Genomic DNA, 13,617 nt, shown 5'->3' with positions numbered 1-13,617 from the left:
TTGCACTGTGATAATTTTGTTTTTGCATTTTTTTCATTTAGTTTTTATTTCTCTTTCTTATCTTATTAGACTTCATTGTATATCTGTCAATGTACTATGGGTATTTTTAAGAAGTGATGTCAAAATAATAAGATTCCATGTATAGGAGTATGAATAATTCTGATGATGCATTATAATTTTCTGAGTCATTTATTGTCTTAATTCGACAAGGATCTCCAACAAGTTGGTTACTACGACAAGAGCTACTATTAATAGGTTTCATGTGGACTGGTAATATGAGTCATCCCGTTCCATTGTGTATCATTTGTAGCCAAATAGAAATATACATTTGTATTTACATAAGCAAATATAAATTTATTAAATATAATATTTATATAAATGTAAAGCTTATTTAAATTTTTATTTATATTGCTATAAATATGGCAATAGCAACAACAATTTGGAAAAGAATCAACTAGAAATCTTTGAACTTTTGCCATTTGACAAGGTGCTGATTAGCACCTTGGAGAAAGAACTGTGAATGTGATTTAAAAAAAATCACATTCAGTGAAAAATGTCTAGAAGCTACTTATGTATTTATTAGTTGTAACTTCAAAAACGACTACTTTCATGGAACAAAGACTTGTTTAATCCAGAATATTTTATAAACTTGTGAAATCTAGATAAAGCACAAGTAAATCTCCTGCTATGTATAGTAATAAGGCAGTCTAGCAGATGAGGAGTTTTTAATAAAATGTTTGATCTGAAAGGTCAATGGCAAGAATACTTCAAAAAAATCATTGGCCAGATTTTACTTATTGAATGCTACAGAAATGAAGATTATCTGCAGAATGACTCTTCTTAAACATTTTAAAATTAGATGAACACATCTCTGCAATGAAATTGAGAAAATGTTTTGACTTCAAGTGACAAAATCCTTGGATTTAAGAACTCTGAAAATGTTGTAAAGTAAAACACCGAAAAGTTTTCACTACAGCTTTGGTTTGAAAGCTATCAAGAATATCGGAACGTCTCACATTTTATTAAAACCCATCTGGGAGAAATGTAGAAAACAATTTCCCCTCTTTGAACACTTGCACTTGAACAAGTGAGGACCCTTTTTTTTCTGAAATTCTGGTCAATCTGAGAACTTGATACAAAGCAAAGAGAAATAACTTTACAAAATGCAGCCTGATTGTATAATCAAGTTAAGATTAGCTGATTTTCCCTAAGCAGGTTCTGGGTTCTGTAAAATAAGACTATACTGCTATTCGTAGAAAAGTAATAAAATTTTTATGTAGTTTTCATCTTCATCAATGTGTGAGCACATTGTTATTTTAAAAAAATCAAGTGCAAAGACTTAAATAATCTCATTGTAGTTCATATAAAATCCCGGCGTTCTTATTCTCAAGGTTAACCAAAGTTATTTGTTAAGCCCAAAAAGATCAATAAACTAGTACATATGTAAAATAAATTTGTAACTTCTAGCCCTATATTTGGACTTGATCATGCCACTCAGTGAGAAATGTTTTCTTATCAAAGTTTTTTATAAAATTGTTTTTAAAGCTATATTTTATTCATATTTTATTTAAATAATTACATTATTACTACATTTATTTTCAACATGTCAATACGTTTTCGTGTCATAAATAATCTTACTTAAAAGCAATTTTATATCCACTAAATTGATTCTACCAAGCTCGACTTTAGAAAATTAAATATCATTTGGTTACAACAGTTATTTGTCTGAAAATATTTGCCTGATGTTTTAAACATTTGTGAAAAAGAAATTACTTTCAAGAAAGATTAGTTAAGCTTAATCTGGCTTTTGTTGCTGATGTTTTATTTTGTTTACTTTTGTCAATAAATTGTGGTTAAAAGACAGTTTTTTATTTTAAATCAGAAAGAAAAACCTCACATGACATTTCACCTATCGCAGCTCATTAATCATTAGCGCACAGTATAGAAGAAATTTGTGATTAGGATTTTTTCAGCAAAGTTAAAAAATCAAGTAGGAATTTAAAAAATAAAAATGTTCTGTACCTACAATATTTATCTGATTAGAATTAATATCCGCTGTTGAAAAGAAAAAAACACATAAAGAGGTGAATAAGAAGCTAAAAATAATCATATCTACAGAAATATCTTTTGCTACTCAAAAGATCATTGACAGCTTATTGTTAGATTGTTGTATTAGTCCATTTTCACACTGCCAATAAAGACATACCTGAGACTGGGAAGAAAAAGAGGTTTAATTGGACTTACAGTTCCGCATGGCTGGGACGCCTCAGAATCATGGCGGGAGGCCAAAGGTGAAAGGAGCTTCTTACACTGCCACAGCAAGAGAAAATGAGGAAGAAGCAAAAGCGGAAACCCCTGATAAACCCATCAGATCTCATGAGACTTTTTCAATATCACCGGAATAGCATGGGAAAGACCGGCCCACATGATTCAATTACCTCCCACTGGGTCCCTCCCACAACACTAGGGAATTCTTGGAGATACAATTCAAGTTAAGATTTGGATGGGAGCACAGCCAAATCATATCAACTGTGGTAGATAAATCACTGAATATGTTAACTTTGAAACATAGATATTATAAATTTTACTTAGAGTTTCTCTGACACCTGAAACTTGATCAAGAATCCTTCCAGGGTAAAATGTTTGAGGAAGTCTGTTATAGAATTATGAGAAAGGATTAAGTTGAGCTTCACAAAGCAACATAGATAAATCTGATAAAAAATAACATCGAGTGTAAGAACTCAGAAACAAAAAGAGTGCATAGTGTTTGATTCTATTTACATAAAACTCCGAAACAAGAGACTTTAGTTTTTCAGTGTGAGCATTGCTCTTGATGACAGAAGTAACTGCAAAGGGAGATGGGGCATCTGTGCAGGCCTAGTAATATTCTATGTCTTTATCTTGCATAGATTAATCACATATGTTAACATGAGAAAAACTTAGGTAAACTCTTACAATTTGTGCCTTTTCAATGCATATTAAACATCAGCAAAATTTATTACAAAGCGAGCATTCCAAAACCAAACATACATTTAACAATAACATACAAGTCAAGTGGTATTTATTAAAAACATAGCTTTCTGGAGAAAGTCATGAAAGTTACATGAAGATAAAAAAGAATAAACAAAGTATTGACAGACCAGTGATTTTACTGTATTAAGAACAGTATCAGAAAATGAGCCTCTGATTTAAAAAAAATGCAAAGGAAGGCAAAACAAAATAAACCCTTTAAAATTTAGCAATAAAACAAAAAAGTGACCAATATTTAATTTAATTTAATATTTTATTTAAAAGTGATTCATAATAGTCAAAAGAGTAAATTATCCTTGTTCATGTTCTTTAGTTCATATGTAGAAAAACCAAAAACCCTATTACTAGTCTATAGGTGATGTGTAGATATTTCTAAAAAAGTAAGGTCTTAAAATCATTTTACACAATGCACTCATTTTTACAGCTGAAGAGCTTATATGTAAATTTCATTAAAATATTTTATATTTTAATAATAGTCTAATCATTTCATATGCAATACTAATTTGTTTTTGTCACCCTGAAGCAGTGTATTTTTGTGTGTGGTTTGCACATGTGTGTTATATGTGGTTATATTTAGCTACTCAAATTCTGAATGAAATCTATATCTCAGACCACCCTATTTTTCAATTGTCTTCTGCCTCCCAGATCTGAAATCACTCATGAAACTAGACTCATTATCTTATTCTGCAATGCAGAGAATGATTATTGATTTATTTGTCATTAACTCTTAAATAGCTGCATTCTGTGTGTATATGGCTGTATGTAAAATTGGGAGAAGATGTATGGAATCAAGAATTCTATTGTGTGCAAGAAGGAGTTATTATCTGCAAAAATATTCTTCTGCAAGCCCTAGGCTGTCAACCTCAGCTTTGGCAGTGAAACAATGCATCTCATATTATGCAGAGGCAGTTCCAAAACTAAGAGTGCAAAAAAATCCCTGGGAATAATTTATAAGCAAACATTCTCTTATGACTGCTTCAGAAATAAGATCCTCAGATGGTAGGAAATAGACATAAACAAATAATTTATTTTGTCCCATGCTAGTGCACAGAAATATCATAAAGTTACAGACGCTGGTTCTGGAAGAAATTTGTAAAGGTCATCTTATCATTTGATACAGTTTTTAGGAGGTGGACTTAGAGATAATCTAGCAAACATCTTGTGTTACTGAAAAAATAGTGAGACTTAAAAAGTTTCACTTCCCAAGGGTAGTTTAAGGGTAAATTCAGGATCCAGGTAGCCTTATCCTGCCTATGCTTTCTATACTCTATAAAGCTGCCTTTATTACCATGATTTCAGGAAAATCTACCCTCATTCTAGGAAGGCCAATCCTTTATATCCACTTTTAGGCAAACATGGAAAAACTTGTTTGGGAGTTTACACTCAAAAGATTTTAATGTTTACAAAAAAGCTGCCTTGTTTCTAAAGGAATTTCCCAAAGCTGATTTTAAAAACCACATATAATTGTTTAGTCATTAATTGCCATGAAGACAGCTTCTAGAGATTTCTTTCTAGAACTTTAAATATTTCTTTAATCAATTTCATCCTCTCTCCTTTCCGTCTTTTCTCCAAAGCTTAAGCACTTAAATATTTTCTCTAAATTTAAACTGTGTCCTGAATTTCATCTACTTTTACTTTTCAAATATTTTGGTTTCTTCTTTAAAGCCTCAAACTGTAACTTCCCACTCTACTTACTTTCCTGTCTACCGGTAATAATTATCTAAATATGCCTGTATCTATATCTGTATCTCCATCTAAATCTTTATCTACATCTATGCATTTACATCTTTATTTATATCTACATTATTTCTATCTATATCTATTTTCTATAACCTACCCCCACCCTAATTGAATTTCTGACGTCTCTACTGTTATTCTCTGTTAATAAAATACCAAAGCAAACTTTGTCTCACTTGTATAGTACTTCAGTAAACTGTATGTCTCTAAATGTAGAGAAATGCAGTCCTTTTTCTGATTCACCGAGATTAGTATCTTCCAAAAAAAAATAAAATAGTGAAAAAACCTAACAAACAAATGGAATGTGCTAAATGGAATTCAAATGTCTACACCAAATGCCATTCAGCATGGATCTTAAATAAATGCAACCACACCTAAACGCCAAAGCTACCCCATATAAATGGTTCCTATATCATACCCTGCACCTTCTACAGACCCTGCAAATCTTTACACAATCTGCAGCTAGCGTTCCTTGTTATTTCTCTCAATTTCTTTGACCACGGGTTTTTTTGCTTGATTTCTAAATAGCATTTGAGTCTCGTCTTCCAATATGAAAGACATCCCCAAAACAGAAGCAATATAATGTTCTATTAGGGTGGTACAAAAGTAATTGCGGTCTTTGCCATTAGTTTTGTACCAACCTAATGTAAATTTGCATTCATTACTGAATATGTAAATACAATAATTTAATACAAAGAGTGGAAAGGTAATATATCACCATCCCATGCTAGTCCCTCAGAAATGTATTACCCATTTGTGTATATGTGTACATATAATTATATAATAATTATAATATATAATTAATAATTATATATAATGTATTCTTTCTGAGACATGTATATATGTACACACATATATGTACACATCCATTTTTAGATCATACATGAATGAAGGTATCTTCTTTATAGTTTGTTTTAATTCAATAATATGCCATTCTTCTATACCATGTCTATAAAGCTGTCTCATTCTTTTTACTAGCTGTATTGTAGCATATTAATCAAGTACACATCTGGTTTTTTTCTCTCTTTCTCTTCCTGTCCCGCTTTCTTTCTCTTGAATGTTGCTATTAAAAATAATTTTTTTAAATTAAAAAACTCATGTACATATTACTCACATATGGCCAAACATGCCCATTAGATAAATTACCAAAGTGTCACTGCCGAATCAAACATTATATATGTTAATTTGTATAGATATTATGAAATTTCCCTCAACAGGGACTTCTTTTTCTTATCCACTCATTAAAATATTGTTATCAAACCTTTTTGGTGTTTATCAAGGTGGTGTAAAGGCTGGTATCTCCAAGTAGTTTTGAGTTGCGTTTCTCTTACCAGCAGTGCAATTAAGCATTTAAAATATGTACTCAAGAGTAATTTGCATTTCTTTTTCTCAATTGACACTGCCCTCTTTTTACTAAGCTTCAGAAATATTGATTTTCAGGAGCTTTTTAAAAATTAAGGAAACTAATCCTATCTCAGATGTGTTTTATTTTCTTAAACTAATTGGCCACTTGCCTTTGATATTATTTTATTTTTAAATATTAAAACATGTGACCTCTGTGTCATTGTAGAAGTTCTTCCAGTGCATACTTTTGATACACAGATTTCTCAGTTATATGTGAGAACTAAAAAAAAATTGATCTCATGGAATGAGAGAGTAGAATGATAGATGCCAGATAGATGCCAGAGACTGGAAAGGGTATGTGGATTGGAGTTGGGAGGGATGAAGAGAGGTTGGCTAATGAGTAGAAACACACAGTTAGATAGAAGGAATAAGTTCTAATGTTTAACAGTAGAGTGACTATAGTTAACAACAATGCATTGTATATTTGAAAATAGCTAGAAGAGAAGATTTGGAATGTTCCCAACAGATAGAAATGATAAATACTAGAGATGATGGATATCCTAAACACCCTGACTTATCATTACACATTCTATGCATGTAACGAAATATTACATGTACCCCCTAAATAATGTACAAATATTTATGGATCAATAAGAAACATATCAGAAAAAGAAAGGCTTCCACTGTGTTTTCTTTGAACATTGTAGCTTTATTCTTACTTTTAAATATTTGATATGCCTATAATAACTTTAATGTTAGATGATACATAGAGATCCAACTGCATTTTTTCATCAGATACTTAATAATTACAACCACGTTTATTAAATATAATACATTTCTGACATTGTTTTAAGAAGTCAGCTTTACTATGCATAACAGTCTCATAAATGATTGAGGTTATTGTTATTCTTTCTATTTTGTTCCATTGAAAATTACACTGTTTTAATTGTTACATTTTAATAATTTTTAATTTTTATTTGGCTTGTTCTATACAAGCCAAATAAATTCTAATGACGTTATAAATTACTTATTTTTATTTATAAATATAAAATCCATATATTATAATTATAAAATGATTTATCTTAATATTTTATTAGTACATTTGTTGGCATTCTTTTCCATGGCACAAAATGAGCATTTTTACTTTCTCATATATATAGTTTGACATGTACTAGGTTTTTGCACTTTCATTACTTCATATAATGTACTTCTGTACCTTTAGAAATTTCTGTATTAATACTTAGACTAATTGATGAAGTATTCCCCACACTTTAATAGTTTTAACATAATAACTCTTTCTTACATATTGTTTTGGTTGAAGCATTTTCTCTTAAGCATACTTTTGCATTAGCTTGCTTTTGTGGTATTAGTCATTTCTTCTCTTTGAACTTAGAAAGGCATATTTATTACTCTATTCCTAATGGATCAATTATTTCATTTCTTAAACATTTTTCTGCTTGTCAATATTTTTCTTCCTTGGGATTGAGTTACTGTTATACTAGGGTAACTGTAAATTTTGATAGTTTAAAATTTAATCAGCAACATATGTTGTACATATGTGAATGTAATTTAATGTTAAAAACAAATTCCTCTGTTATCACACTGGACAATGCATGACCTATTCACATACGTGCTATGTCATGACTTACACGATGCTCTCACACGGGTGACAAATGTCTAGCATCAGTTATCAACAAAGAATCTAAAAATCTTTTCCCCAAACCTGATTTTCTTAGCTTCCATATTTTATATTTTCTGTAAAATATACTTATAATCTCCTAAATTGAACTTTCTTCTGTTGAGAGAAATGAGAAGAGGTAAACAAATTGTATCCCTTGATTATCTATTTTGTGAAAGAAATTTTCAAGGCATTCCTATTATTTTCTCCAATATTTAATTATCATTGACATAATACTTTATATTCCAGTTTTAAATATAACTGCAGGTATGTAACTTTGCTTTGGGATTAACAGAATATGTCTACTTTCTGGTTGCCAAGCTCTCTTTTCTGAGGAATTCATGTTCCATTTAATTGAGGCAGGTTAACCATTTCAACTCATCTTCTTTAGGGTACAGGGCTTGAATAGAAACAGTAAAACTGCTCATTATACTGTCTCAGCCTCTGGCCAAAATAAATGTTCACATTAACCACATGATTTTTCTGGCCTTTTCCGTTACAACTTTTTGGGAGAATTACTATTATTTTTTTGAGACAAGGTCTTGTTATGTCGCCCAGGCTGGTCTTAAACTCCTGAGGCTCAAGCATCATAAACTATAAGAATTATGTTGCCAGAGGCATTTTTGCTTAATTTGTGAACATGAGCCTTCCCATCTTGAAAAGAGAGATTGCTTTCTTTATTTCATGTTTGAATTCCTAGATTGAGCTATGCTAGAAGTCTATCTTCTCCTGAGTAGTCGTTATGTAGGTCAATGCATTCCATCTCATTACAACTTAACATAGTTTAATTTGGGTTTTTGTGCCTTATATCCAAATGTGCTATGACTAGTACAGAAAACAATATCTGCAGGTAAGGTATTCCAAATGATAAATGATTAAGTTGGAAGTTGATGGTTACAGTCTTATGGTAGTGAAGCAGTTGATAAAAATGTACATTTTATTATACTTTATATATTCTATGTTCGCTTCTTGAAATGTAAATGGTAAAATGTCAGGATATTAGATTTTGTCATTACTTCTTGTGACTTTGTGTAAGATTCCACAAATTACTAAAACCAATCACAAAAATTATAATAAGCAGCACCACCACCAAGCATATCAAATTTAGTCTAAACTGGCCCAATGGAAATCACATGGGCAAGAGGTGACAACCTGCAAAAAGATACCCTTACTTTTTATCTGTAAAACCATATGCAAAAATTTATATAATTGTCTTTTTTTTGTGAGATTACACAACTCAAGTTTCTTGCACAAAGGTAATATTAAAGAGAGCAAAGCTTCATGACATTTAGAATCAGCAGTTGGTGGGAACCAATAACTGTAGGAGTCTAATTCCTTTGAAACTTAGGGGTAATCTCTTCTATGAAAACTATGCCTGAAATTAGTAATGATTACACTTGTGCACTCTGAAGCAAGTGAGAAATTAACCCTGCCTCATTCGTTACCCTTATTAAAAACAGAGAACAAAATGGGGCTACATGGCTGAGATATGTGTTGATAAGTATCCGGCTAAGTATCAGAAATACCAAGGCATAGTACATATCCAAAGGGCATGAATATGTTGATACTAACCTAGAGAGCTTTAAGACATCAAATATATTGGCAGTTTACTGAACTTTTCAAGTAATTGCATTGCTAAAGCTATCACAGGTTTGAAAAACTTTCACACATATCTTTTTTTTTAATATTGTGGTAAAACATATGTAAGATAAAATTTGCTATTTTAAACATTTAGTGTTCAAATCAGGAGGATTCATTACATTTGGCAACTATCATCACTATTTCCAAAACTTTTTCCATTACCCTACAGAAACTCTGTGACCATTAGCAATAACTCCTCATTTCTCTCTCCTTTTAACATATTAGCAAATACTGTCAATAATATTTTAAAGGTATTACATATCATGACTAAACTGGAGTCACCTGAGGAATAGCAGGTTTCTTTAACATTTGAAAAATCAACCAATATAATTCACCATTTCAAAAGAAAAAAATATTTGATTGTATCAATAGATGAATAAAACAAATTTGGCAAAATTCAATATTCATTCTGTATTAAAAATAAATAATAAATCAAAGCAAAACAAAATCCTTACCAAACTAGGAATAGCAGAAAACTTTCACAATCTGATAAAGGATGTCTATTGAAAACCTAGAGTAATTTGCACACTTACTGTTGAAATATTGAACACTTTTGTCAGAAAGACGTCTAAATTGATAGGTAGCATAATTTTGGTTATACAAAGTTTAAGGAATCTACAAGAAAGCTACCTGAAGCAATACATTCTTTTAGCAAGGTCACAGGATATAAAGAACATAAAAAGTGGTGCTCTTCTTATATAAAAGCAATGAACAATTAAAAAATTAAACCTTAATTAGAATAGAATCCAAACATAAAATATATGCTTAAGAATATATTCGCACAATATCCTCAATATCTATACAATTCTAATGAGCTACAAAAATCTGCTGAAACAAATTTAAATATATCTAAATATAGAAAGTTAAGCTGTGTTCATGTAAAAAGCCATAATTCTTTAGAAATATGATCTCTTTAAATGAATTTAGAGTTGCAATATAATCCCTAATAATATCCCAGCTGGGCTTTTTTTTGTTTATACAAATTGGAAAGCTTATTGCAAAATATATACAGATGTGCAAACAACTTACCATATCCAAACTAATTGTGAAAAATGCCAAATTTTAAGTACTTACACTGCCTGATTGCAGTACTTACCATAAGATATGGCAACTGAAACAATATAATAATGATGTATAGATAAACAACAGAATAGTACAAAGAAGAGAGGGTCCAGAAATTTGTCATACCTGTTGATTTCCAGTAAGATGCCAAGTAAATTCGAGGAGGAAAATAAAAGACTTTTCAACAATTGGTCCTGAAACAAGTGGACATCCATATAAAAATAATTCACCTGGATACTTACCTGACATTATACATAAGTATTAACTCTAGTTGCATCATAGTATTCAATGTAAATTTTAATACTATAAATTAAAGAAGACAACTTAGGGGAAAATATTTGCTGTCTTGGGGTAGGCAAAATCTTTTAAATAAAAGACAAAAGTTATGAACCATAAAGGAAAAAATGTGGTAAGTTGAATTTCAGCATATTAAAAACAATTACTCTGAAAGGCAACATTAAGAGAATACATAGGCAAACCACACACTGGAAGACAATGTTTGCAGCGTATATATCTAACAAAGCATTTTTTGCCGGGAGCGGTGGCTCATGCCTGTAATCCCAGCACTTTGGGAGGACGAAGCTGGTGGATTACCTGAGGTCAGGAGTTCCAGACCAGCCTGGCCAACACGGTGAAACCCCATCTCTACTAAAAATACAAAAATTAGCCAGGGCTTGGTGGCGCGGACAGAGTCCGAGCTACTTGGAGGTTGAGGCGGGCGAATTGCTTGAATCCGGGAAGCGGAGGTTGCAGTGAGCAGAGATCGCTCCACTGCACTCCAGCCTGGGCCACAGAGCAAGACAGACGCCGTCTCGGGGTGGGGGGAAAAAGTATTTGTGTCTAGAATATATAAGAAATCAATGAAATGCATAATACAATAAAAATTGGTAAAAACTTTGAACAGACACTTTTAAAAGAAATACAACAGTTCATATGTGTACATGAAAAGTTTCTCACATCATTGGTCATCAGTAAAATTCAAATTGAAACCACAGTGAGATTCCATAACATCCATTAGAATAGCTAAAATTTAAAAGACTGGCAATTCTTGAAGATGTTAAACAACTGGAACTTTAATACACCATTACTGGGAAAGTAAAATAGAAAAGCCATGGAGGAAAACAGCTGGGCTGTTTCTATTGAATTTATATGGGCACATTCATCTGACTCAGCAATTTTACTCCTAGGTTTTTACCCTCCCCTCAAATAAAAACGTATGTCTATATCAATACATGTACATGAATGTCCACAGCAGTTTCATTTATAATAACCTCAAGTTGAAAAATAACACAAACGTCCATCAACAGTTGAATGAATAAACATATTTGGTGGATATCTACACAATGGGATGCTCATCAGATAAAAAGGCAGGATCTCCTAATGCACGCTGTAACATAGATAAATCTCGGAAGCATAGGCTGGATGACAAAAAACAGATACCAAACAGTACATACTGAATGCTTCCATTTTTATTGAATTTTAGAAATGAAAATGAATGTTTAGTGAGTGAAAGCACATTACAGTTTGCTTGGCTACAAGACTGAAGAGAATTGGCCTGGACAGAAGTTTCCGGAGTCATGAAAACATTCAAATCTTTATTGGATTGTCCATTATACTAAAGTATATCCTTATTAAATTTCATCAAACTGCACACTAATAACATGTGCATTTAATTTTATGTAAATTGATATTATTTTCTTATTTATTTATTTATTTATTTATTTTTGAGATGGAGTTTCAGTCTGTCATTAGGCTGGAGTGCAGTGACACCATCTCAGCTCACTGTAACCCCTGTCTCCCGGGTTCAAGGATTCTCCTGCCTCAGCCTTCCAAGTAGCTGGGACTACAGGCGCGTGCCACCACGCCTGGCTAATTTTTTGTGTTTTTAGTAGAGACGAGGTTTCACCATGTTAGCCAGGATAGTCTCCATCTCCTGACCTCATGATCCGCCCACTTCGGCCTCCCAAAGTGCTGGGATTACAGGCATGAGCCACCACGCCAGGCCATTTTACTTTAACTTTTATTTTAAGTTCAGGGTAAAAGTGCAGGTTTGTTACATAGGCAAACTTGTGTAATGGGGGTTTGTTGTACAGATTATTTACTACCCAGGTATTAAGACTAGTACCCATTAATTATTTTTCCTGATCCCCTCCCTCCCCTTACCCTCCACCCTCCAAAAGGCCCCACTGTGTGTTGTTCCCCACTATGTATCCGTGTGTACTCGTCATTTAGTTTCCACTTACAAGTGAGAATATGCAGTTTTCTGATTTTAAATTAGCCTTTATAACTTCTGAATTTTTGTCTAATATCTATGTAATATTTTTACTATTTTGTTTGTCAGGGGACAGAGATTACAGATGCTTTTATTTGGCTTATGATTATACTAAAATGCATAGTGTGCAGTGCTCAAATGTCTACAAGTGCTTTTAAGCTTATTATGCCTGACTTTGGTAGCTTCTAAATCCCAGCTGTGTTTCATTAGAAGGATCCATGAAGTAGTTGGGTAAAGCAGTGAATTATCTAAAAATCATGGCCGGGCGCGGTGGCTCACGCCTGTAATCCCAGCACTTTGGGAGGCCGAGGCAGGCAGATCATGAGGTGAGGAGATCGAGACCATCCTGGCTAACAAGGTGAAACCCCGTCTCTACTAAAAATACAAAAAAATTAGCCGGGCGTGGTGGCGGCTGCCTGTAGTCCCAGCTGCTAGAGGGGCTGAGGCAGGAGAAATGGCGTGAACCCGGGAGGTGGAACTTGCAGTGAGCCGAGATCGCTCCACTGCACTCCAGCCTGGGCAACAGAGCGAGACTCCATCTCAAAAAAAAAAAAAAAAAATCAATTAAGAAAACTTCATATTAGTCTATATTTTGCTATTGTTGGTGTATTTGAATGGTTTGAGACATTGGTCTTATTCTATTTTGTATTTAATAACAAAAGACTTAAAGTATACTGAGTGACCTTTCAAATGAATTGAGTTTATGTTAATTCAATAAACATACCAGAAAGAGAGAAGATCAAGGATTCTTTTACTCTTAAATAATATTTTCAAAAAATAATCAGGCTAAAATGTATTTGAAGTTTGTTTTTCAGTCAATATGAAAAAATCTGTTTGTGGTTATAAGACAGGG

This window comes from Symphalangus syndactylus, chromosome 4 (assembly GCF_028878055.3).
Source record: "Symphalangus syndactylus isolate Jambi chromosome 4, NHGRI_mSymSyn1-v2.1_pri, whole genome shotgun sequence".
NCBI lineage: Eukaryota > Metazoa > Chordata > Mammalia > Primates > Hylobatidae > Symphalangus > Symphalangus syndactylus.
This window is presented reverse-complemented; position numbering follows the sequence as displayed.